The sequence below is a fragment of the Oncorhynchus masou genome, chromosome 12 (genome assembly GCF_036934945.1).
Source record: "Oncorhynchus masou masou isolate Uvic2021 chromosome 12, UVic_Omas_1.1, whole genome shotgun sequence".
NCBI classification, from domain to species: Eukaryota; Metazoa; Chordata; class Actinopteri; order Salmoniformes; family Salmonidae; genus Oncorhynchus; species Oncorhynchus masou.
The window spans coordinates 48,597,450-48,621,603 of NC_088223.1; the positions used below are offsets into that span (position 1 = coordinate 48,597,450).

Below are 24,154 nucleotides of genomic sequence, written 5' to 3' on the forward strand. Positions count from 1 at the left end.
TCCATTGAAATGGAAATTGAAAGTTGCCTTACGTCGATTGTGCAGTAAGTAGCTTTATGTCTTAACAAAAAGCTCAACTCATCCCTAATGATGAGCCAGTCAGGCACCAGTGACTTCATGGGTATTAGCTGCAGAAAGCAGATGTGGCTGATCATGTTGTTCTGCATTCCACAGTGGTCCACTTAAATAAAATAACTGAAGCGATTTGTCATTCACAGTTTTTTACAATTTATACCCCTTTCGAACCAAGACGAAAAGCTGGTAACTTTAGCATGATGCTTTTTGCTTTCTTTATATCTGAAAGTAATTGCCCGCAAACAAAGCCTGTACTTACATCTTACTAACATTAAGTTTCACCCCCGCTTTGCCCTCAGAACAGCCTCAATTTGTCGGGGCGTGGACTCTACAAGGTGTCGAGAGCGTTCCACAGGGATGCTGGCCCATGTTGACTCTAACGAGAATACATTGTTCAAAGGAACTTTAAATTGTGTTGTCTTGTCCATTCCAATCACCCTCCGAATGGCACACACAATCCATGTCTCAATTGTCTCGAGGCTTAAAAATCCATCTTTAACCAGTGTCACCTAATGTTTTTTCCTTTACACTCCGTGTATATTTCTGGCAACCGACGTAGTCCAATTTTCATTTGTCACATGAGCCGAATACAACAGGTGTAAACTTTAATGTGAAATCCTTACTAACGAGTCCTTCTCAACAATGCAGAGTTATAAAAAGTAAAAAAAAAAAAAATGGGGGCATGAAAAAAGGAAATGCACAGCACCCTCTGTAGTGCCTTGCGGTTGGATGCCAAGCAGTTGCCACACCAAGTAGTGATGCAGCTTTCATGATGCTCTCAATGGTGCAACTGTAGAAACAGCTTTGGCACGCATCAAGTCAAGAACATTATTTTGCCGTTGTCCGACATCAAACCGTTTCCTCAAACAGCAACTAATACGAGGAACTTTCCAGTCAATGTTTTAGCTAGCTATCAACTGTCTGGCTAGCCAGCGCATATAATTACCAGAACATATCTGAAAACGTTTTTAGTGTAACTGGAGCCAACTTCTTCTTCACCATAACAGGAAAGTTTACACATTATACAAGGGAATTATTTACAAGTATGGCCAGCTTCTCACACGCTGTTGTGAAGAAATGAAAGCAGTGCGCTCTGAGGAATTGAGCACTTGATACTGCTTGCTGTCATGTCAGGTTACAATGAGAACGATTGCAACAACAGGATCAAACTCGAATGTCTCTTTGCTCAGATGCCGGCAAAGCAATGGCTCTATAGAAGGTGAATGCCAACAAGAAAGGTAACAATGGGGCTGTTTTGAAAAGGGGTTCATGACAATATTGCCCAATTGTTTTTAGAGGCAAAATATCGTGAGTTAGGTATTGTGAGTTAGGTATTACATAGCAATTGCTCCTCTTAGTGGAATTTAATGAAATCATTTGATTATTCAGCATGTGTACTTGTTCCATTCCAGTTGGTGCCCTGTGAGATTGTGTCAATGTGTTTGCACAGGGCTGAGGGAAGAGTGCAGACAGAGAAAACAATGGGAGCAAGCAGAGAAAGGTCACTGCATCACACAGCGTATGCCTGGAAGAAATATTCATTCCAGACAGGGGTCAAGGCCAGAATTGGCACTTTGTCGCAGTAAAATAGTTTTTCAAAACGAGTTGCTCTAACTTGCTCAGACGCACAACTTGTGCTTGGATAACTGATATTGCTCATCTCAATGCTTGCACACGACTCGCAGATGTCTATTTCTGTCGCTTTCCCCCCCCCTTTGTCAGCCCAAGTGTGATACACTTGTCTCTTCCAGCCAGGCAAGCAAGCTGTTTGAATTACACTGCTGCTGGATGGAAGAAATTGGGTTCAAATGTTGAGCGGTGACAAAATGACTGACTTGTTTTTGCTTCCTTGTCTGTGTTATTTCACCTGGAGAGCTGACAAAGGTGGCGTTGTCATGGGGAGGAAAGGCTGATGAAACAGAGGAGAGACTAGACTGTGGTAGCCTCTCAGCCCCTCGAACGCCAGAGACGATTCCCCACATGATGTAATTCCACTGCTATGGCTGGCGTGGAGCCTAAGACCTTTGGTTGTACCAGAACCCCTCCACCCTGCGACACACCCATCCCACATGGACATCTGATCCATTTTCTTATTACAGTGTGCTGGAATGTCCTATCCAATCTTCTGTCTTCTGGGAAAGACAGATTTGAGCTTTCTATTCCAGGACATTTTTTGTGTGCCTCCCCCCCTTCTCTCTCAGAAGTACTGTCAGAAGGGAGAGTCTAGGTGGAGGGGATTCTGCGCCAGCCTCCTTTTTCTAGTTCATTTAACATGGCTTAATTATTTCCCTTTACATCTCTGGAGACTCAATGGTCTTGCAATCGAAAAGTTGATGTTCTGTTTTATTCCCAAAAGCGAAACATGATCAGCATGTGCTTGTGCACCGTATATGCCTTAGCAGGTGCCCTGTGCCTTTCTGCAGACCCACATGCTTCCCTCAGTCATGTGTGTGTGTGTATAAATAAGCCCCGGATCTCAACCCTGACTGTTAGCATGTTCTGTGCAGCAGAACTGCTGACTCAAGGACGGTTGTCTTTCCCTCATCTGATTTTAAGTTGTCTGCCTTTTGTTGCTCTAGTTTCCACTCTCTTGCACCCATGGGCACATCCGATATGGAGCGATACTGGTGCTGTGTGTGTGGTGTGTGTGTGTGGTGTGTGTGTGTGATTTCTCCTGCTTCCCTCTGTTGTCTGGCACTACATGGGGAAGAGATTGAATGTGCCATCTGGAAGATACTGTATTTTCCTCATTTGCCTCTGGGCCTTCAGGTGGGAGACGAGCTCCACTTATCAGTTACAAACATGAGGCTGCTTCCTTTTGATAGTCTTAAAAAAAAAAGATGTTTACTTTGGAATGTAATTTGTGTTAATATTTCATGACTTACTACTTAGAATGTGTTATATAAATTCAAATGTGAAAACCGGTAAAAAAAAGAAAAAAAAGAAGCAGACTAGCTCTCTTGTGAGAACAGGGCGATCAAGGTTCTGTGGGAGTTGTGTAATAGGCTTTGTGGCCAAGCTTACATTATGTTTAGCTGACATAGCATGGGGCACTAAATGTGAGCCGCAATCAATGGATGTCGACATGCCTCATTATAGGACACTGTTTTTAGCCGCTCTGAGCTGGTGAAGCTCTTCTACATTTTCTGAGATTCGATTGGAACATGGCTCTTTGGCTCAGGGGACCGCACACAGATATGGGTTAGAGCTTGTACGGCCTCAAAAACAAACATGTAAATGATGAGCTCCACTCCTGTAAATTTTTTACTCTTTTAATCTTGATGCACCGGTCTGTGCGGCATAACCAATCAGAGTATGGCTGTTGTGCATGTCAATGCAATAGAATCCTACTCCAATGCATTCTGCCAACAGAAGTTTTGTTTGTGTGTTGCATTGAAAGTGGATAATATTGCGTTGATTCCATCACAATTCCAATAGTAAAGGGAAACGTTGATAGTGTTAATTAAGGGGGGAAATTCTCCCTCTGAGCTTTGAATATGCATCTCTGTGCGGGTTGATATTTCTTCTGCCCGGCAGTCCCGGGGGAGCTGTGTGCGGGTGCAGCTTAGAGGGAACATTGATGTCTTTCCTTTCAAGTGAGAACCAATCACAAAATTTGCCTCTTGCCCAAAGCGTTGCCTCAGTGAATGGTCTTTGCTATCCGGCATCCTTGGGACGTCCCTACCCAATTGAAGTAGAAATTACTACGGTAAGGGTTATGGATAGGGTAGGGGTTAGAGTTAGGGTTGAGCATAGGGCAGTGGCGGTCAGTGCTGTGTAAGATTAGGGAGGCCAAGTAAAAAAAAAAAAAACGAAAAAAAAAAATGATCAGCGTGGTCTTATATCTATTACACCATATTGGATGACTGTCATTCATATTCCATTCACCCAGTTCAATGTAACATCAATAGGTTTAGGCTACTACATGATACTTGGATTTTCCTTATACCCATTATGAGGTTGCTTACAAATGAAAGTTTATAACGTAGGTGCACACATTTGAGAAACAAATTGAAGTAATCAAGGTGACGGACAGACCGTGACGCATTCAATACCGTCTTGCACGCATTTGCCTTCATCTTGCTGATTTGGGGTGTAATCATTAGTCCAAACAGTTGCAAATTAGAGTTTTCATATGGACAAATTCAGTTAGGGTTATCCCTGCTTCGTTTGCTTCCGTTTAAGAAATGCTTTTCAACAGAAACGGAGGAATGAATACACCCTGATCACCCGCACACACAGTTCACTTTCATAGCAGCCACATACAAACAGCATGCTCACCTTGTTTGTTCTATAATTCCGTCTTGCATCTACACGTTCTCCTCCCACCTTTTCGCTTGTGGACTTCAGTGCACAACACACCTGCTGTCTGTGACCTTTCCAAGCCAAATCTGCATACCTTAACTGCTAACCGCTACATAGCCTACATCGTGGTCACTATATTGGCTAACATCATAGTTCTAGTAGCTATGTAACCCGCTACAGTCAACAAGCAGTTTAGCGGGCCCCAGTTGCAATAAATTTAACAAAACCGAAAGCTTACCTTGAGTGCCAGTGTTGGATAACCTTAGCCAGTTAGCTAACATAAATAGCATTCCTGTCTATTTTAGCCCGGGTGTTTGTGTAGGCTAAATTAGCTAGCTGCATTCGCTTACTCTGAAAGTGAACAAAAATGCTGCTTCTCAATTTTTTTTTTTGAACTGTTCAATTATTGTGTTTTTCTTTTGAGTCATCTACTCACCACATTCTATGCACCGCAGTGCTAGCTAGCTGTTGGTTATTCTTTCAATACTAGATTAATTCTCTGACCCTTTGATTGGGTGGACACCATGTCAGTTCATGCTGCAAGAGCTCTGATAGGTTGGAGCACGTTCTCTGGAAGTCTTCATAATTACTGTGTCTATGGAAGGGTGTGAGTCTATGGAAGGGTGTGAGAACCATGAGCCATATTTAAATATCTTGAGTTTTGTTTGCGTGTTCTACAGTATTGTAAAGATATGGGGGTGACTGAGACAGGCAATGTAACATCCACAAATAAATATGAATCTTATGAAAATATATATATTTTTTCATGCAGTGTACTTCGTATCATAACTTTCTCTGTAAAGCTTATTTTGTCTATAATTGGTTTCTCTCTCTTCATTGCGAGTGTCCTTTTTTTCCGGCATTATGATATCTGTAGCATCCATACCTGTTGTGGATGTGATGGATATTGTTGTGTTACATCTTAAAGCTTTTGCATTTAGCGGACCTGGTCCAACCATCTACCAAACACAAATACAGTCTTCTAAATGTGGGTATTCAGATGATGAAACGTAGCTAGCTAGCTAACTAACTATACTGAACAAAAAATATAAACTCAACATGTAAAGTGTTGGTCCCATGTTTCATGAGCAGAAATAAAAGATCCCAGAAATGTTCCATATGCACAAAAAGTTTACTTCTCGCATGTTGTGAAAAAAATGTTTACATCCCTATTAGTGAGTGTTGGTCCTTGGCCAAGATCATCCATTCACCTGACAGGTGTGGCATATCAAGCGGCTGATTTTAAAAATAAATAAAAAATCATGATCATTAAACAGGGGCACCTTGTGCTGGGGTACAATAAAAGGCCACTCTAAAATGTGCAGTTTTGTCACATAGTTTTTTGAGGGAGCGTGCATTTGCCATGCTGACTGGAGGGAATGTACACCAAAGCTGTTGCCCTAGAATTGAATGGCCATTATTGTAAATAAGAATTTGTTCTTAACTGACTTGCCTAGTTAAATAAAGGTTACACACCACACTAACCAAAAAGTTTTGTTGGCATTTCCGTATGTCCCCGTTACCAGAAAAACTTAATCAAAACCTATTTCTTTCACTTAATTGCTGTGCTGTTTAGTCGTTTCATTCTCAACCAGGATTTCATCATACATGTCAAGCAGTGAATTTTCAGCTCTGTCTGTCCGTGGCCTCTCTTCCTCGGTGAGCACGGTGTCTGTTTCCATCTTGTCCAGCTGTGTATGTAATATTTCACATAAACCCTGTTTCTTGTCTGCATCGAAGTAGAGGTCCTCGTACCTTGCATCGAGCTTGGTGGCGAAACAGTAAAGAGAGAGTTCCACCGAATTGCTTGTTCACAGCCTGTGTCGGTAGTTTTGTTGAGCAGGCGTTTCAATGCCATGACAGGGAGGTATCACGTCTGCTGCAGGCGCAGTCGATGAGCTTATTTCTCCAGTCAGTTGTTAGAATGGAGCTAGCTAGTGTGTTCATGTTTCAAACATGTTCTCAAATGACATTGAAATGGCAGCAGCGGTATGACAACCAGCACATTCATGAGTATGAAATACGACTTTCTTCAGTACGAAATCCTCGACTACCCGCTGTGCTGTCAGACTCCGCATACTCATGGGGCTGATATTGCTGGTCCAAATGTCAGTCGTGGAGCTAATAGCAGTGACGCTTTTACTGTGTATCTCCGGTAGGGAAACATCTGAAAAATAGTGCACTTGGTTGTGTGTACCAGTGCTCGACCAGTCGGCGAAAGCCAACATCACCCACGACAGAGAACGGGTTGATTGTCAAGGGCAATGAAATACATTATCTTGGCATTAATGGATTTCGCCTTTGACTTGTCTCGCTGAAATGTTCTTTCTCTTTCAAATGACTGCTCGACTTGTTGACTGCTCGATCCACGCAGCAGACATTCTGGGCTAGGTTAGGAATGCTGTGTGGCACGTGTAGCGCAAAATTTTACGTGGCGTCATTACGTCATGTACCTACATTTTTATATAGGTATGCACTTCAAGTTTGACATTGGTTTTGGCTTCTTTTTTTTTTTTGCTGATATCGGCCGTTTCCGATATATTGTGCATCCCTCATTTCTCTACCAAAAGCTGCCTCAAACCTTGTTTTAGAGAAATTGGCAGTATATCCTGCCGGCCTCACAACCGCAGACCACATGTAACCACAGGACCTCCACATCCGGCTTCTTCACCTGCGGGGATCGTCTGAGACCAGACAGCTGATAAAACTGTGGAGTATTTCTGTCTGTAATATTTTTTTTTTTTTTTTTTTCATTTAACTAGGCAAGTCAGTTAAGAACAAATTCTTATTTTCAATGACGGCCTAGGAACAGTGGGTTAACAGTGGGTTAACTGAGCAGAACGAAAGATTTGTACCTTGTCAGCTCAGGGGATTGAACTTGCAACCTTCCGGTTACTAGTCCAACGCTCTAACCACTAGGCTACCCTGCCCTTTTGTGGGAAAACATTCTGATTGCCTGGGCCTGGCTCCTCAGTAGGTGGGCCTATGCCCCCCCAGGCCCACCCATGGCTGCGCCTCTGCCCAGTTATTTGAAATCCACAGATCAGGTGCGAATAATACATTTTTTTTTCTACTGTCTGATTTCCTGTAACTCAGTAAAATCGTTAAAGTTGTTGCATTTTATGTTTTTCTTCAGTTTAGATTGTCATTTTGCTCTGTTTTTACAGCTTTTTGGGGGAGATTTGTTGTTGCAACCATAAAATTGCAGGATTTTTTTTCCTGACTAAGTGTGTCTGGGGAAGTGTGTCTGCCTCGTGAAGCAGTGGCAGGTGTGCGAGACAACTTTACTAGCATCATACCATATGTACCAGTGAATCACTGTGACATATGAAATACGAGTGATGGCGTAATCGCTATGTAAAAAGGTTATGTCGGTGTTTAAATTACGTTAACGTGCAGTCATATTAAAGTCAAGATTGTTCAATAAACAGCGTTCGATGCGGGAGGGGATTGATTGTCTCTGCTATAACCAAGAAGCTTCATCTTGCAAGCTAGCCACTTAGCTAGCAAGTTAAACCAATTGCATAGCAGGAGCCCTGAGCTGGAGATTTATTTGGCACATCTTATCAGTTTCCCAAAGGGTGCGCGTTTTGGTTTTTGCTGTGTAGTGTTAAGGCAAACACCAAAACGTGCGTCCCGGGGACCGAGTTTGGGTAACACGGTCTTAGTTAACGTATGGTTATATTAGATAGCACAGCTTTATTAGTTTAGTGACAACTAAATGTTATTTGCTGGGTCATTTTTACCAAATGCGATGTTGAAAATTGTGTTTTTACCGGAGTAGACGCAACTCACTTCCAACTGCTGGTTTTCAATCATTCAGATTGTATTTAAATTGTTCACAATAAGAAGTAGTTTTGGTGGTTTTGCTTTAAACACTCAGTGTACTTGGTCATTTTTTTCATGAACAGGGTAATGTCAAAGGACGGCAATCGTTGTTGCCAGCTGCGCATGGTGGCATTCATTCATTGGTCGGAGCGGGAAAACCTCTCCGTGAAGCGGTCGAAACCGTTCACTTTTGATGGGTAAAATCTAAAGCCGCGTTATATTAATTGGCAAAATTCCATGCTAATTCTAAAGATTAATATTGACACATTAATAGTTGAAAAACAATTTTAATCCACAAAAATGCCAAGTGAATCAGTGGGTGATTTCAAATAAGTGGGGGGGAAATTGTTCCCAACCCTAAGCTGATAAAGATGCTCAGTCTGCCCTATGGCTCAGCTCAGGTGGCCACACACACAGAGAGAGAGGGCCACTCAGATTAGAGAATTCATCTCAGCCAGATCCAGCTCCTGAGCTCCCATCAACAGATATTAATGGAAAATGAATGTGTTCATGCAAAAAATGTGAGTATCGAACCGGCATCAATTGAGCCCAAATGGTTTTCCATATGTGCTTCATGCTTTATTTCTCCAACATGCCAATATTTAGAAGTCTGCTTTCTTGAGTATATATTCCCCCAGAGATACTATAGACACACATCAAAAGTCAAATGTATATTTTGTTTGTCCATTCTGTGAGACATTAATGAACATGACGTTGGAATCGCCCACATTATAATGCATGGTTTCACTCAACGATATTCCTCTTCTTGGTAGCTAAACAAAGCAGTGAAATATTTTTTTCTAATTCTTGCCTTAAGTGCATTTATCTGTTCTGGCTTTGTGTGTGTGAAAGAGACAAAATTAGGGAAGAAAATTTTAAATTAGTAGCCTATTGAATTATGATTCCTTCTACCTCCATTCCTTCCACGAAGGTGATTTGCGTTTTATTGTCATGCAGGTCGGATTCTCTTGCTGTTTTCTTTTCCATATGCCCTTCTCGCTCGCTCGCTCACTCACTCACGCCATACCTTTCCTAAACAACATGCTTCCTTGCTGTGAATAGTGAGCCCATACAGTACGTCTTTCCATATGTGCTGAAGGATTTAGGTTCCCTGGTACAAAATAGGAAATCCTGTATAATTTTGACTATAAATAACCAACTTAGAAGTACACTATATATATATATATATGTGTGTGTGTGTGTGTACTTCTAACACACGCGCACACACACACACACACAAGTATGTGGATTTGGCTATTTCAGCCACACCCTTTGCTGACAGGTGTATACAATCGAGGACACAGCCATGCAATCACCAGAGAGAAACGCAGTACAGGTCATTCAACTGCCTAAAGAGCTCAGTGACTTTCAACGTGGCACCGTCATAGGATGCCACCTTTCCACCAAGTCACTTTGTCTAATTTTTGCCCTGCTAGAGCTGCCCCATTCATCTCTAAGTGCTGTTATTGTGAAGTTGAAACGTCTAGGAGCAACAGCGACTTACCCGCGAAGTGGTAGGCCACACAAGCTCACAGAATGGTACTGCCGAGTGCTGCCGAGTTTCTTATTTGTTTCATAGATAAATGCCTAATATCCTGAAACCAAGGACAAAACAATCAGACATTGCCATCAGAGCTGGAGACAGATGGCATCAGCTGTGAGCTCTGACTGCTGTCCAGAGTGGTTTTGTTATTGTTGGCTGTGTGTGGCTGTTCCCCTTCTCTCACCTCCGAAGTGTTACGTTACTCTAAAAATGACAGATGCCAACCCAAAATAAAGGGGTCCTAGCCCTAAACAGCTGAAATAACCTTCGGCATGCTACCCGTATCCCCCCCCCCCCTCTCCCCATGGAATATAAGTATGTTTTTAATCTGCTCACGCTCATTGTCATTTGGCATGTTCGATGGAAAGTTGTCACTATGGGGAGGCATGCTGGCTGTCAGCAGGTCAGGCAGATGCGACCTTGTGGTCCCAGTAAATTGCCAGGGACGTGGACCATCCCATAATCTTTTCACTGGGACAAGCGTGGTCATTGGCAAAGACTGTTTGTTCCAAGACTGGAGTTTTGAAGTGATGGATGTTATCATTTTAAATAGAACCCATCCCATATGGGTTTCTATCATAACAGGAAAATGGCACGTTTTACTTCAAAACCTGGTTTACAGATTGGGGTTTTTGGTCACCCAGTTAGCCCTTTCAAACCCTGTATTGTGATCTGCCCAGTAACCATTAACCACATGTCCAACACGAGTGTGTGTTGGTAGTGTTATGTAAGTGAGCAGTATTGTTCTAGAGCGAGAGGGCGAGATTAGCCAGCAGCGTCTGTAATTTTTGCCATTAGTTTGTGCTAATTTAGTTAGCATTCTGATAAGAGACCCAATGGACTTGCATTTTTAGCGTCCCCTTGTGTTCTATGTAGGTAATACCGTAAATCCCGGGATGAGAGGACATGAACGATATGAAAATATGGATACCGCCCAAGCCTATTTAACAGAATTTTAAGGCAGAATTGCAATGTTGCAATGCTGTTAGTGGAAAATAAATACACCACATGACCAAAAATATGTGGACACCTGCTTGTCATTCAAAAATCATAAGCATTAATATGGAGTTGGTCCCCCCTTTTCTGTTATAACATGCTGAAGCAGAAATGGGCCTTTCACAAACTTACCTCAAAGTTGTAAGCACAGAATCGCCTACAATGTCATTGAATGCTATAGTGTTAAGATTTCCCTTCACTGGACCAAGGGGCCAAGCCCAAACCATGAAAAACAGCCCCAGACCATTATTCCTCCTCCACCAAACTTTACAGCAGGCACTATATATTTGGGCAGGTAGCTCTCTCCTGGCACCCGCCAAACCCAGATTTGTCCGTTGGACTGCCAGATAGTGAAGCATGATCCATCACTCCAGTGAACGCGTTTCCACTGCTCCAGAGTCCAATGGCGGCAAGCTTTACATCACTCCAGCCAACGCTTGGCTTTGCGCATGGTGATCTTAGGAATGTGCGGCTGCTCGACCATGGAAACCCATTTCATGATGCTCCTGACAAACAGCTCTTGTGTTGACGTTGCTCCAGAGGCAGTTTGGAACTCGGTAGTGAATGTTGCAACCGAGGACAGATCATGTTTACGAGCTACGTGCTTCAGCACTCGGCGGTCCTGTTCTGTGTCTTAACACTTCATGGTTGGGCCGTTGTTGCTCCCAGAAATTTGACGTACTGACTTGTTGGAAAGGTGGCATCCTATGACGGTGCCACTTTGAAAGTCCCTGAGCTCTTCAGCATGAACCATTCTACTGCCAAAGTTTGTCTTTGGACATTGCATGGCTGTGTGCTTGATCTTTATACATCTGTCAGCAATGAGTGTGGCTGAAATAGCCAAATACACTAATTTGAAGGGGTGTCCACATACTTTTGTATATAGTTTACCATGCCCAGGTCATTCACTCGCCCGCAACTGTTCTCCAATCTGGCGGCATCAAATCAAATTTATTTATATAGCCCTTCGTACATCAGCTGATATCTCAAAGCGCCGTACAGAAACCCAGCCTAAACCCCAAACAGCAAGCAATGCAGGTGTAGAAGCACGGTGGCTAGGAAAAACTCCCAAGAAAGGCCAAAACCTAGGAAGAAACCTAGAGAGGAACCAGGCTATGTGGGGTGGCCAGTCCTCTTCTGGCTGTGCCGGGTGGAGATTATAACAGAACATGGCCAAGATGTTCAAATGTTCATAAATGACCAGCATGGTCAAATAATAATAACCACAGGCAGAATAGTTGAAACTGGAGCAGCAGCACGGCCAGGTGGACTGGGGACAGCAAGGAGTCATCATGTCAGGTAGTCCTAGGGCTCAGGTCCTCCTCCGAGTGAAAGAGAGAATTAGAGAGAGCATACTTAAATTCACACAGGACACCAGATAGGACAGGAGAAGTACTCCAGATGTAACAAACTGACCCTAGCCCCCCGACACAAACTACTGCAGCATAAATACTGGAGGCTGAGACGAGAGGGGTCAGGAGACACTGTGGCCCCATCCAATGACACCCCCAGACAGGGCCAAACAGGAAGGATATAACCCCACCCACTTTGCCAAAGCACAAATCATTGATAAGGCACACGCCCTGGCTGCTCTCCTGGTGGTACAATCTCCGTGTAGAAAAATGGGCAATATTTGGAGCCACAGATTCAAACAAGACCAAATGCCACATTTCCACGGGAGAAAGGGCGGCAGGCAGCCTTGTGGTTAGAGCGTTGGGCCAGTAACCGAAAGGATGCTGCATCGAATCCCCAAGCTGGCAAGGTAAAAATCTGTTTTTCTGTCCCTGAAGGTAAGTAGTTAACCCACTGCTCGCTCTCTCTCTCTTTCCATGAGACTGACGAGGTGAATCCAGGTGAAAGCTATGATCCCTTATTGATGTCAATTGTTAAATCCACTTCAAATCAGTGCAGATGAAGGGTAGGAGAGGTTAAAGAAGGATTTTTAAGCCTTGAGACAGCGTTCAACACCATAGTGCCCTCAAAGCTCATCACTATGCTAAGGATCCTGGGACTAAACCCCTCCCTCTGCAACTGGATCCTGGACTTCCTGATGGGCCGCTCCCTAGGTGGTAAAAGTAGGTATAAACACGTCCGCCACACTGATCCTCAACACGGGGTGTGTGTGCTCAGTCCCCTCCACTACTCCCTGTTCACTCATGACTGCACGACTACAACACCATCATTAAGTTTGACATAACACTGGTAGGCCTGATCACCAACAACGATGAGACGGCCTGTAGGGAGGAGGTCAGAGACCTGGCTGTGTGGTACCAGGACAACAACCTTTCCCTCAACGTGATCAAGACATGGTTGTGGACTACAGTAAAAGGAGGTTCAAGCATGCCCCCATTCTCATCGACGGGGCTGCAGTTGCGGAGGGTAAAAGCTTCAAGTTCCTTGGTTCCCACATCACCAACAAAATATCATGGTCCAAGCACACCAAGATAGTCGTGAAGAGGGCGCGACAAAACCTATTCTTTTTCAGGAGGCTGAAAAGATTTGACATGGGTCATCAGATCCTCAAAAGGTTCTACAGCTGCACCATCGAGTGAATCCTGACTGGTTGCATCACTGCCTGGTATGGCAACTGCTCGGCCTCCGACCGCAAGGCACTACAGAGGGTAGTGCGTACGGCCCAATACATCACTGGGGCCAAGCTTCCCGCCATCCAGGACCTCTATACAAGGCCCTAAAAACTGTTAGTTATAGACTGTTCTCTCTGCTACCGCACGGCAAGCCGTTTCGGAGCACCAAGTCTAGGTCCAATGGGTTGCAGCTAACAGCTTATCAAAAGGCTACCCAGACCCCTCTTTTACACTGTTTATCTATGCATTAGCCACTTTAAGTCTACCTCCATGTACATATTACCTTAAATCCTCAACTAACTTGTACCCCATGTATATAGACTTTCAATTCCCTCCAAAGATTTTCTATGGGCTGAGACTTGGAGACTGGCTAGGCCACTCCAGGACCTTGAAATGCTTCTTACGAAGCCACTCCTTCGTTGCCCGGGCGGTGTGTTTGGGATCATTGTCATGCTGAAAGACCCAGCCACGTTTCATCTTCAATGCCCTTGCTGGTGCAAGGAGGTTTTCACTCAAAATCTCACGATACATGGCCCCATTCATTCTTTCCTTTACACGGATCAGTCGTCCTGGTCCCTTTGCAGAAAAACAGCCCCAAAGCATAATGTTTCCACCCCCATGCTTCACAGTAGGTATGGTGTTCTTTGCATGCAACTCAGCATTCTTTGTCCTCCAAACACAACGAGTTGAGTTTTTACCAAAAAGTTCTATTTTGGTTTCATCTGACCATATGACATTCTCCCAATCTTCTTCTGGATCATCCAAATGCTCTCTAGCAAACTTCAGACAGGCCTGGACATGTACTGGCTTAAGCAGGGGGACACGTCTGGCACTGCAGGATTTGAGTCCCTGGCGGCGTAGTGTGTTATTGATGGGAGGCTTTGTTACTTTGGTCCCAGCTCTCTGCAGGTCATTCACTAGGTCCCCTGTGTGGTTCTGGGATTTTTGCTCACCGTTCTTGTGAGCATTTTGACCCCACGGGATGAGATCTTGCGTAGAGCCCTAGATCGAGGGAGATTATCAGTGGTCTTGTATGTCTTCCATTTCTTAATAATTGCTCCTACAGTTGATTTCTTCAAACCAAGCTGCTTACCTATTGCAGATTCAGTCTTCCCAGCCTGGTGCAGGTCTACAATTTTGTTTCTGGTGTCCTTTTGACAGCTCTTTGGTCTTGGCCATAGTGGAGTTTGGAGTGTGACTGTTTGAGGTTGTGGACAGGTGTCTTTTATACTGATAACAAGTTCAAACAGGTGCCATTAATACAGGTAACGAGTGGAGGACAGAGGAGCCTCTTAAAGAAGAAGTTACAGGTCTGTGAGAGCCAGAAATCTTGCTTGTTTGTAGGTGACCAAATACTTAATTTCAAATAAATTCATTAAAAATCCCTACTATGTGATTTTCTGGATTTCTTTTCTTCTCATTTTGTCTGTCATAGTTGAAGTGTACATGTGATGAAAATTACAGGCCTCTCCCATCTTTTTAAGTGGGATAACTTGCACAATTGGTGGCTGACTAAATAATTTTTCGCCCCACTGTATATACATTTTCAAAATAACACTTTCAATATTTGGAAGACCCTCCAGTCCTCTACACAATATTGTGCTGCTGATGCCAGGTGCCAAAGCAGTCTTTTTCTGCTGTAAAGCAGAGGGTCACCAAGCATGTGGTGCAGGTGATGGGGGACTTCATTTTGCAATTAACACAGCGACGCCTCCATGCTCTGCTCTTTTGGCCCTGAGGCACATCCATGCCTGCAGAAATACATTTTGGCAGATGAACACCACTTGTGGCAGGAGCTGGATGAACCAGCTTCAGTGGGGGATGGACATCTTGGCACTGGGGGCTCCCATTCGGAGTCAGTGTCACTGTGAAAGAAAATGTTCAGTTAGAATAGTTTCACATGAGCCCTGTATCAACAGGTATAATAAACAGATATATATTAGAGAGAGCACAGGGAACATAAGGTTGAATATATTATTATAGACCTGCTAAATCTACCGTCTTTTATATTATGACATTTCAGCTAGATCTACTGTCTTTATTATATTACAACAGACCAGCTGTATCTACTGTCTCCATTTCACTTTGACCATTGTTGTGGGCCTGCCCTACCCTCAACAGCCTCAAATAGGCTATTTCATTTCACAAATAAAATGTTATATTATAAATTTCAAACAGCGGCATTGGCATGAAAAAAACTTACCAGTCCAAAACGATGTCCTCTACCCAAAGGACAACCAGCGAACTTGACACAACTGTGGTAGTCATTGGAGTCAACATGGGCCATTATCCCTGTGGAACGCTTCCGACACCTTGAAGAGTCCATGCCCAGACGAATTTCGGTTAATCTAAGCTCGAAAGGGGGCGAGATGCAACTCCATATTATTAAGGTGTTCTTAATGTTTTGTACACTTGGTGTATATGTTGTGGTAATATCAGATTGATTGGTTCCAGCAAACTACTAGATAGCACTATCAGACCACTCCTTATGACAGAACTTTGACTATGACCCTTTTGACATGGCTGTGGGAGTCCACTGAAAACTTTCGAAACGTCTTGGTTTTTGGGGCGAGGCTGAAACCATGATGTGGTCTGGCAGTAAAGTGCATTATCCCCATGATTCCTTTAATGAACGTGTCTGCCCTGCCCCTGGGCCTGTTTCGCTGGGGCCTGCTGCTGTGAGGGAGCAATCTGCTTGATGTGCACTCTGGAGAGAGGGAAAAAAAGCTTCTGATTCTATAACATTTCAAAATCCAATTGCGGGAAATGCACGTCTTTTGGAAGACACTGTTCTCAGTTTTCTATGGGTATATACGTTTCTATTTGTCATTTCTTAATATTGTTCGCCTCAATAGCAACTCTTTTTAAAACCAAGATATTTGACACTGCTTTAAGATACGAAATGCGCAATTGCACATCGGCCATTGCGATTGCACGTTTGGCCATTAAATGTACTGTTAAATTCAATTAAGACATGATTACTAGCAGTGGGTGTTATATTTAGTGTTAGTGATCTAGCTAATGTACTTCGAGTTTTCACTTCCTCGTGGTGAATTGGCCACAAAATAACTTTGCATATGATATTACTGCACATAAAGATGTATGCAAAGTCATCACTATTGAACAACAAAATCTAGTGAATTCTGGAGACTTATTTCAACAGTCAAATATAATAACGATGTCCTATTGTCAACCCACAATTCATGGCAACCACTGGATTCGGTTGCACATCAAAATATGTTGAGTCATGCATGTTGGATGAAATGGCTTATTTCAGGAATAGCCTACGGTCTCAGTCTTACACAATCTAAAGCACTGTGAATTACTTTGTAAGGTGACGCCATGGGGGAAAAAAAGTTGGTGTGACCAAATCGTGGGCTGGTGCCACCAACTGAAAGTTAGTGACACGAGGGGAAAATGTTAGTCTGGAGCCTGTCAATACGTTTTGTGGGGAGGGCTAGGCTATGTATGTTTGTGCACATGGAACTCCGTGATTTATGTTCACTATAGGTTCCTGAGGCAATAAAAATGTGACTCATTAAATGGCATTTAGTTTACTAAAATGGCCAACTTTCTTTCATCGTTTTGACACCAACTAGACTAAATCATTATTCAACTAACAAAAATATGACTAAGACATTTTTTTTTGGCAAAATAACTAAGATTAGACCATCTATATAAAAAAAAATTTAAGCGCCAAAATGAACACTGCTTTATTCCCGATTCCGCTTTCATTCTTGTTATTACACTGGTATATGCACATAAGACGGCGCGATTTGAGTAGACCCAATTGTAATCCGACGGCTGCTGCAACTGCTGTTTATAATGGTACTCTTTCCTCTATCTTAAGCCAGGGGGTTTAGGTAATTAAACCGTAGAGAACACTATATCAGCAGGGTTGATTTGCAGGAAGCTGTACAGTGTTAATATTGACAATGATAATCACTTTGGTATATACCAGTGCAATCAAATGTGTTATTCAATTGTTTTGAATGTACGTCCACTTGATAAATATTGTCATGAAAGCGACAACAATCTAGTTACATCTGATATAAGCTATGCCATGTTGTCCCAACCCACATAACTGTTGATGTGTAACCCCTCCTTATGTCATAATTATCTGCAATGGAGCTTTTTTTCCCCCCCTACTCTTAAACTAATGTTGCTCTGAGTCCTCCATACAGCCTCTTCTCATGCGTAGACTACATGCTTTGCAAGGGCGGTCCTCTGTAGCTCAGTTCGGTAGAGCTGGGCACTTGCAATGCCAGGATAGTGGGATTGATTCCCGGGACAAAAAAAGAAGAACCATGCATCACTTTAAGTCGCTTTTGATGACAGTGTCTGCTAAATGGCTTATATTATTATTGTTTGTATATTACATCTCATTTAATGAATGTCTTCTGCTTGTGTTTTTCCTCTTAGTGCCTGACTGTGGTGTGTCCCAGAGGAACATTAGTCCACATCACCAGGGTCCCCTGACTTGACTTGTGTGTGTTTTTATATCTGATGCTCTTCCAGAAGACAGAGTACCACTGCACCGTGGCTGGGGACTTCTAGGGAAGTTACCCCTACATTCACTCCACTGTTTGGAAAAGGGTAAGAACTTTCATCCTGACTAGCGTCCTGTTCAGGGGGTGGTAGGCTACATCAAGCTCCCTCACTCTACATAAACAGGAGAGAGGGTCCTGCTCTATGGGCCACTCTGGTCTCAGACAAGGCTTAGTTTCATCCTGAGATCAGTTCAATGGGAATGAGGGTGTCATCATGGAGAAACTAACGGACTAAGGGATTTTTGTACAATGAGTACACGATGTGTTCCTAAGTAGAAATGTAGAAGCACACAAATCTAGGAGAACGATGACTAAAAGTTAGTGAATTAAAGTTTTGGGGAATGATCCATGCTCAATCAAGCACAATCATTAGGTGAAACCAATATACTATCACTTGATAGTATATAATGAATGATGCCCAGCATAAGAAACAATGCCTTTTTTTTGCGACTTGTACAAATCATACTCTCACACCTCATGTAGGCATATATGTTTTGAATAGGTTAGTATCACAACTAAAGTGGTCAAATTGCTTAATTTTAAGAAGTTCTTTATCCACGTTACACTTTTCACCATAATAATAATAACACCTTTATAATAAAAGCATTACATACATAATTACATTTGCGGTTACTTTTGATAATGGTGTTTTCCCCTAATGGAACATTTGCTCTTATAGCCTATAACCATTCACAATTTGACAAGCACTTGATAATGCCTTGAATTTCAAGTCAGCATCCCCTTCGTGGCCATAATGCACCCTAAAAAAAAATCCATGCCTTTTGCGGGCAGGAGAGTTGCATTGTGCCCTTCTCCCGGAGTGTGCTGCAAAATCCGAAGCGTCTCTCACTCACACGGCTCTCTATCACGTGATCGGGTCTCTCACAGGCTACAAGTGAAGACCGACACATCGGGGACACAACTACGCGCGTCCTTATCCAATTCCCAGTTGCATATTGAAGATATTGGATGCACTGTTCACATAAACTTTTTGTCAGCCAACAAGATGAGTAGGCCAAACAAACAGCAAAAGTCTACTATCCCCCATAGTACAAAAGTCGACCTATTCTGTGCGAGAAATACATTTTCCAAACAGCCGGGGATGCGATAGATCCCAAATGAATACAACCACTAGCATAAAAAAACTACCTTTTGATGCAATGTGGCTGATGCTACAGATCAGAACTTTTAGCTTAAAATGTTTAGGCTATTTCTTCACATTATAAGCACAGAATGCGCATATGGTTATAGGCTATAAGAGCAAATGTTCCGTTAGGGGAAAACACCATTATCAAAAGTAACCGCAAATGCAATTATGCATGTAATGCTTTTATTATAAAGGTGCATTTTATGGTGAAAAGCGTAATGGGATAAAGTGGATAAAGAACTTCTTAAAATTAAGCAATTTGACCACTTTAGTTGTGATACTAACCTAATCAAAACATATATGCCTATGGGCTAGGCTACATGAGGTGTGCGAGTATGATTTGTACAAGTCGCAAAAAAAAGGCATTGTTTCTTATGCTGGGCATCATTCATTATATACTATCAAGTGATAGCCTATCAATTGTGAATGATATACTAATATTGTCACCCATCAGACTATTCATGATTTAATCTTTACATATACTAAATAATATATGTGTGACATTTGTTACGATTTTTAATGGACCGTTATCATGCACCTGTATCGAAACAACAGGGCAGTGGGAAAAAATACATGTCATGTATGCACTTAAATAGCAAATGGACGCTTTTCCCGTGGTTGATTTTCATGCCCTCCAGGTAGACACTACTCCTGTTGTAAATATAAGAAATGTAGGCCTAGCCTATAGAAAGCTGATCACATCCTCCCCTATTTAGTAGAGGCCATCGCCCTGTTTTCTCCCACAATTGCATAGCATTTAGAAATGCTGCGCAACATGAGCTCATGGGCTCTCATGAAGCGTTTGATTCGAATTTTGCATACATTTGCATATAATTATTATTATTCGGGACATGGTATAGATGTATTTTTTTAGGGGCTATTACGGCCACGCAAGGGGACATTGATGGACATGGCCGTCGATGCCGCTGGGAAATTCAAGGCCTGTTTTATTCAAGGCCTCTTTTCAGCAGAATCCATTTGCTTTCCAACCTGTTTCCCTTGCGATTGTATTTGAAATATTGTGAAATGCCTGTTTTGAGTTCACTGACAGATTTGATGCACATTTCCATCTGTAGCCATACCGTGTGATTTAGCTACACACAATCCATATTTTAGGCCATTTTTTGAAAAATAAGTTATTTATATACTGTGGCTAAATTATAGTCCTACTCCTAGTGTAGTATTCTGAACTCTTTCATTTATTTCTGTACAGACCACAGTAATTCTATAACTTTGGCAAATGTATTTCAATTTATCCAGGGTGCTGCGGCAACTCCGGCACGCTTCCCACGGTTATGATTCTATAAGGAAATAAATGAAGAAGTGCAACGCTGGTGAAATGACAGTTTCAGGCTCATGTCTGTCAGACCAGACAGGGGGGAGGGGGGGGGGGGTGAGATCATAGCAAGTGAATCTCATTCTTAGATGCAAGCTCGCTTCTCTCTCTCTCTCAAAACCACAATGTTGTGCCAACCATAAACTCGGGCCAGGTTAACGCAAAACAATCCTAAGAATATCAGGTTTTCACATTGTATTTTTTTATGAGGCAGGAGAATTATGGAGGATTTATCCCTGATTTCATTAGAATTTTTACATTGTAAAAAAGAGTTTTCATACTAAGAGAGGTACTGGATCCTGGCAAATGGGTTCCGGAACAAAACAGTTCAAAATTGAGAGGTGCTGGATTCTGTTCCGGCAGGATCCAGCTCAAATTAAGCCCTACGACCAGCTATCTAAACTTTTAGTTATCATGGTCAACTTACCAATCAGGGGTGCCCTCATTTTGATTTGTCACTATCACTCATATCATATTAAAAACAGCAAGCATTTCTCTCCACCCTTTTAGCAAAATGTGTAGAATTTCAGAAAATGTGCTGTAAAACTGCACATTTTTCTCTCGGCCCCATGGCAAGTTGCATCAAATTGCATGAAATTAAATTAAACTGCAAAATGTAAATGTGTAGAATTGCAGGAAATTCACTCTAAAAAAATTACATTTTCCTTGGGGCCCCCAAAAAGACTAGGGCTGGCTCTGACTGCATGTGTGGGTATGGATGTGAATATGCAGACCCGCGAGCAATTGCCCCCCGCCCATGATTTTATTTTTGTGGCCTTCACCCCCATCACTTGTTGTCCATCCATGATCTAGCTGCTTTGAGTGAGTTTATTAGTTCTCATAGAGAAGTTGCTTTTATTTAATAGTAGCCTGTGGTTGGGTTGACGTTATTACCCAGTCTATTTATATCCTCTTAGGAACACAATTTCTAAATGTCTGGTGTTAACAAATACAAAGTTATTGTTGTACGACACCACAGGTAAGTTCTATGACTATTCATGTGTACTGCATTATCAAAAGAAAGACTTTATCTATGAGCCAAAATGCAATATCTCAACAACTTGAAATGTTCTTCACCTTCTATAGGGAAGTGATGGAGGAGGATGAATTATGAACTTTCATGAATAATTGAAAGCAATTGGCAGGTTTGAATAATTAATGTGAGAAAGGCATCTCATGGACCCGGTTGCTGTGCTGGGATTAACTCGCAACGCTGCCGGATCCTGGAAGGCTTCTTCAGGCTGGAGATTAGCCAGTCTGGACGGACATAACTTTGTCAGATGATGCATATTCAAGACCTCTTGAGGTCCTTTTGATCGTAATTGGACCAGTAACTCCATAGTCGGCACAGGCAAAACTCACCTACTCCACCACAGAATAGCTGCAGACGGAGATGTGCTTAGTGAACTCTAGTGTGGAGACTTGTTTTCCAGTCATAACAACCTCTGAGGCGTCACTATCACGATTGCACATGAATAATGAATGAGCAGTCTCTCAGAAAAAACATATGCAAGCACACTACCGATACATGGGCTAAATGCATATCCAAACAGACGTGGTGCACCTTCTACACTCTTTGTTTTCACTCATTCTTTCACCCAGACGACAATCCATGAACATTTTAACGGCGATTCTTTGGACTTGGCCCAGAGCAGGGGAACTGACGGCTGCTGTCTGTCTGGCCGTAGCCTGGCCGCCTAGCCTCAGTCCCTTTCCCTGACTCGGTACCTGTGGCTCTCGGGCCTCGTTCCAAAGCACCAGCCCAGAGCTTTCTGACCCCCAGGGGGGTACTCTTAAAACACAAATGCTCACACAGGAGAAAAGATGCTGAGGACATCCACTAAACTGATGGGACCTAGGTGGCACTAAACTGCAGAGGGCAGTGTGATAGTTCATACTGACAAGCCAGTCAGAAGGTTGGCATTTACGTGCAGAAAGGCTTGATAGAGCCGAGGAGCCGAGGTCAGCAGCAGCACTCTAGTGTGAGTTTTACTTGCCTTTGGCTTTACCCCTTAAAATGGGCCTATACTCACACTGAATACATAAACGCCTTGAGAGAAGAGTGGGAGCACATCGTGATAACCATAAGTTTTTCTAGTGTTTTCCAATAACTATCCTAAATGTCCATGAATCATTGAACTGTGTTACACTATGGCTATTTGGTGTGTATCAGAATGTGTTGGGGAAATACTAAATTACTAAGCTAAGGACCCTTGGACTGAACACCTCCCTCTGCAACTGGATCCTGGACTTCCTGACGGGCTGCCCCCAGGTGGTAAGGGTAGGTAACAACACATCCGCCATTCTGATCCTCAACACGGCGGGCCCCTCACGCGAGCATTGCAAAATAGATAGAGATTTAGATTATTCAATTATTTCACCCCCACTGCTCGTGCGTGGCAACGAGCGTCTGCGTTGCCGAGGGCTAAAATAGGAGGCAGTTCTCTTTCTGATGCAGATCGCGCTGCAAGTCCTTCCTCTCCCATCTCCTCATTGGTTTATAGAAGCAGGTACTCGCGTGCCATCTCCTCATTGGTTATACCCATGTGAGTGACTGAAAGACATGCGAGGTCAGCGGCGGTAATGCACCTAATTTATGAAAGTCGTCAATCGCAATATAAAGTCAAGAGAAGAAAAGGCCTGGAAGGATGAGAGACGAGAAATGATTCGTTTGACCAATTTATGTGTGGAGTAGAGGACCTTGTGCATTTAAGGTAAAATAACAACTCAATGTTTATATCCCAGGACAAATTAGCAAGCAAGTGCAAGCTCCAACACCATCATTAAGTTTGACACAACGGTGCCTGATCACTGACAACGATGAGACTTGGCCGTGTGATGCCAGGACAACAACCTCTCGCTCAACGTGATCAAGAAAAAGGAGACGATTTTGGACGACAGTAAAAGGTGGGCTAAGCATGCCCCCATTCTCGTTGACGGGGCTGGAGGGGAGCAGGTTGAGAGCTTCAAGTTCCTTGACGTCCACATCATCAACAAACTAACATGGTCCAAGCACACCAAGACAGTTGTGAAGAGGGCACGACAAAACCACCTATTCCCCCTCAGGAGATTGAAAAGATTTTGCATGGGTCCTCACCATCGAGAGCATCCTGGTTAACTGCATTGTTGGTTAAGGGCTGTATCCGGAGCATGTGCCAAATAAAATTTGATTTGGAATAGGCATCTATTCGGCTCTGACTTAGCACCGCCAGGCTCACTCTCGGATGGAGCTGTGTCCGTTTACAGTGCCATGCGAAAGTATTCGACCCCCTTGAACTTTGCGACCTTTTGCCACATTTCAGGCTTCAAACATAAAGATATAAAACTGTATTTTTTTGTGAAGAATCAACAACAAGTGGGACACAATCATGAAGTGGAACGACATTTATTGGATATTTCCCAAAAATTTAACAAATCAAAAACTGAAAAATTGGGCGTGCAAAATTATTCAGCCCCCTTAAGTTAATACTTTGTAGCGCCACCTTTTGCTGCGATTACAGCTGTAAGTCGCTTGGGGTATGTTTCTATCAGTTTTGCATATCGAGAGACTGACATTTTTTCCCATTCCTCCTTGCAAAACAGCTTGAGCTCAGTGAGGTTGGATGGAGAGCAGTTGTGAACAGCAGTTTTCAGTTCTTTCCACAGATTCTCATTTGGATTCAGGTCTGGACTTTGACTTGGCCATTCTAACACCTGGATATGTTTATTTTTGAACCATTCCATTGTAGATTTTGCTTTATGTTTTGGATCATTGTCTTGTTGGAAGACAAATCTCCGTCCCAGTCTCAG

The 24,154-nt window shown here is 42.9% G+C and overlaps 1 long non-coding RNA gene across 1 annotated transcript in view; it reads left to right on the top strand.

The window, feature by feature from the left end:
• Positions 1–24,154, top strand: part of LOC135550238 (uncharacterized) — a 68,566-nt gene that overhangs the window by 11,459 nt on the left and 32,953 nt on the right. The window contains exon 2 of the long non-coding RNA XR_010457096.1: positions 17,755–17,928. This is a non-coding gene — a long non-coding RNA (uncharacterized LOC135550238). The remainder of the gene's footprint in view (positions 1–17,754; positions 17,929–24,154) is intronic.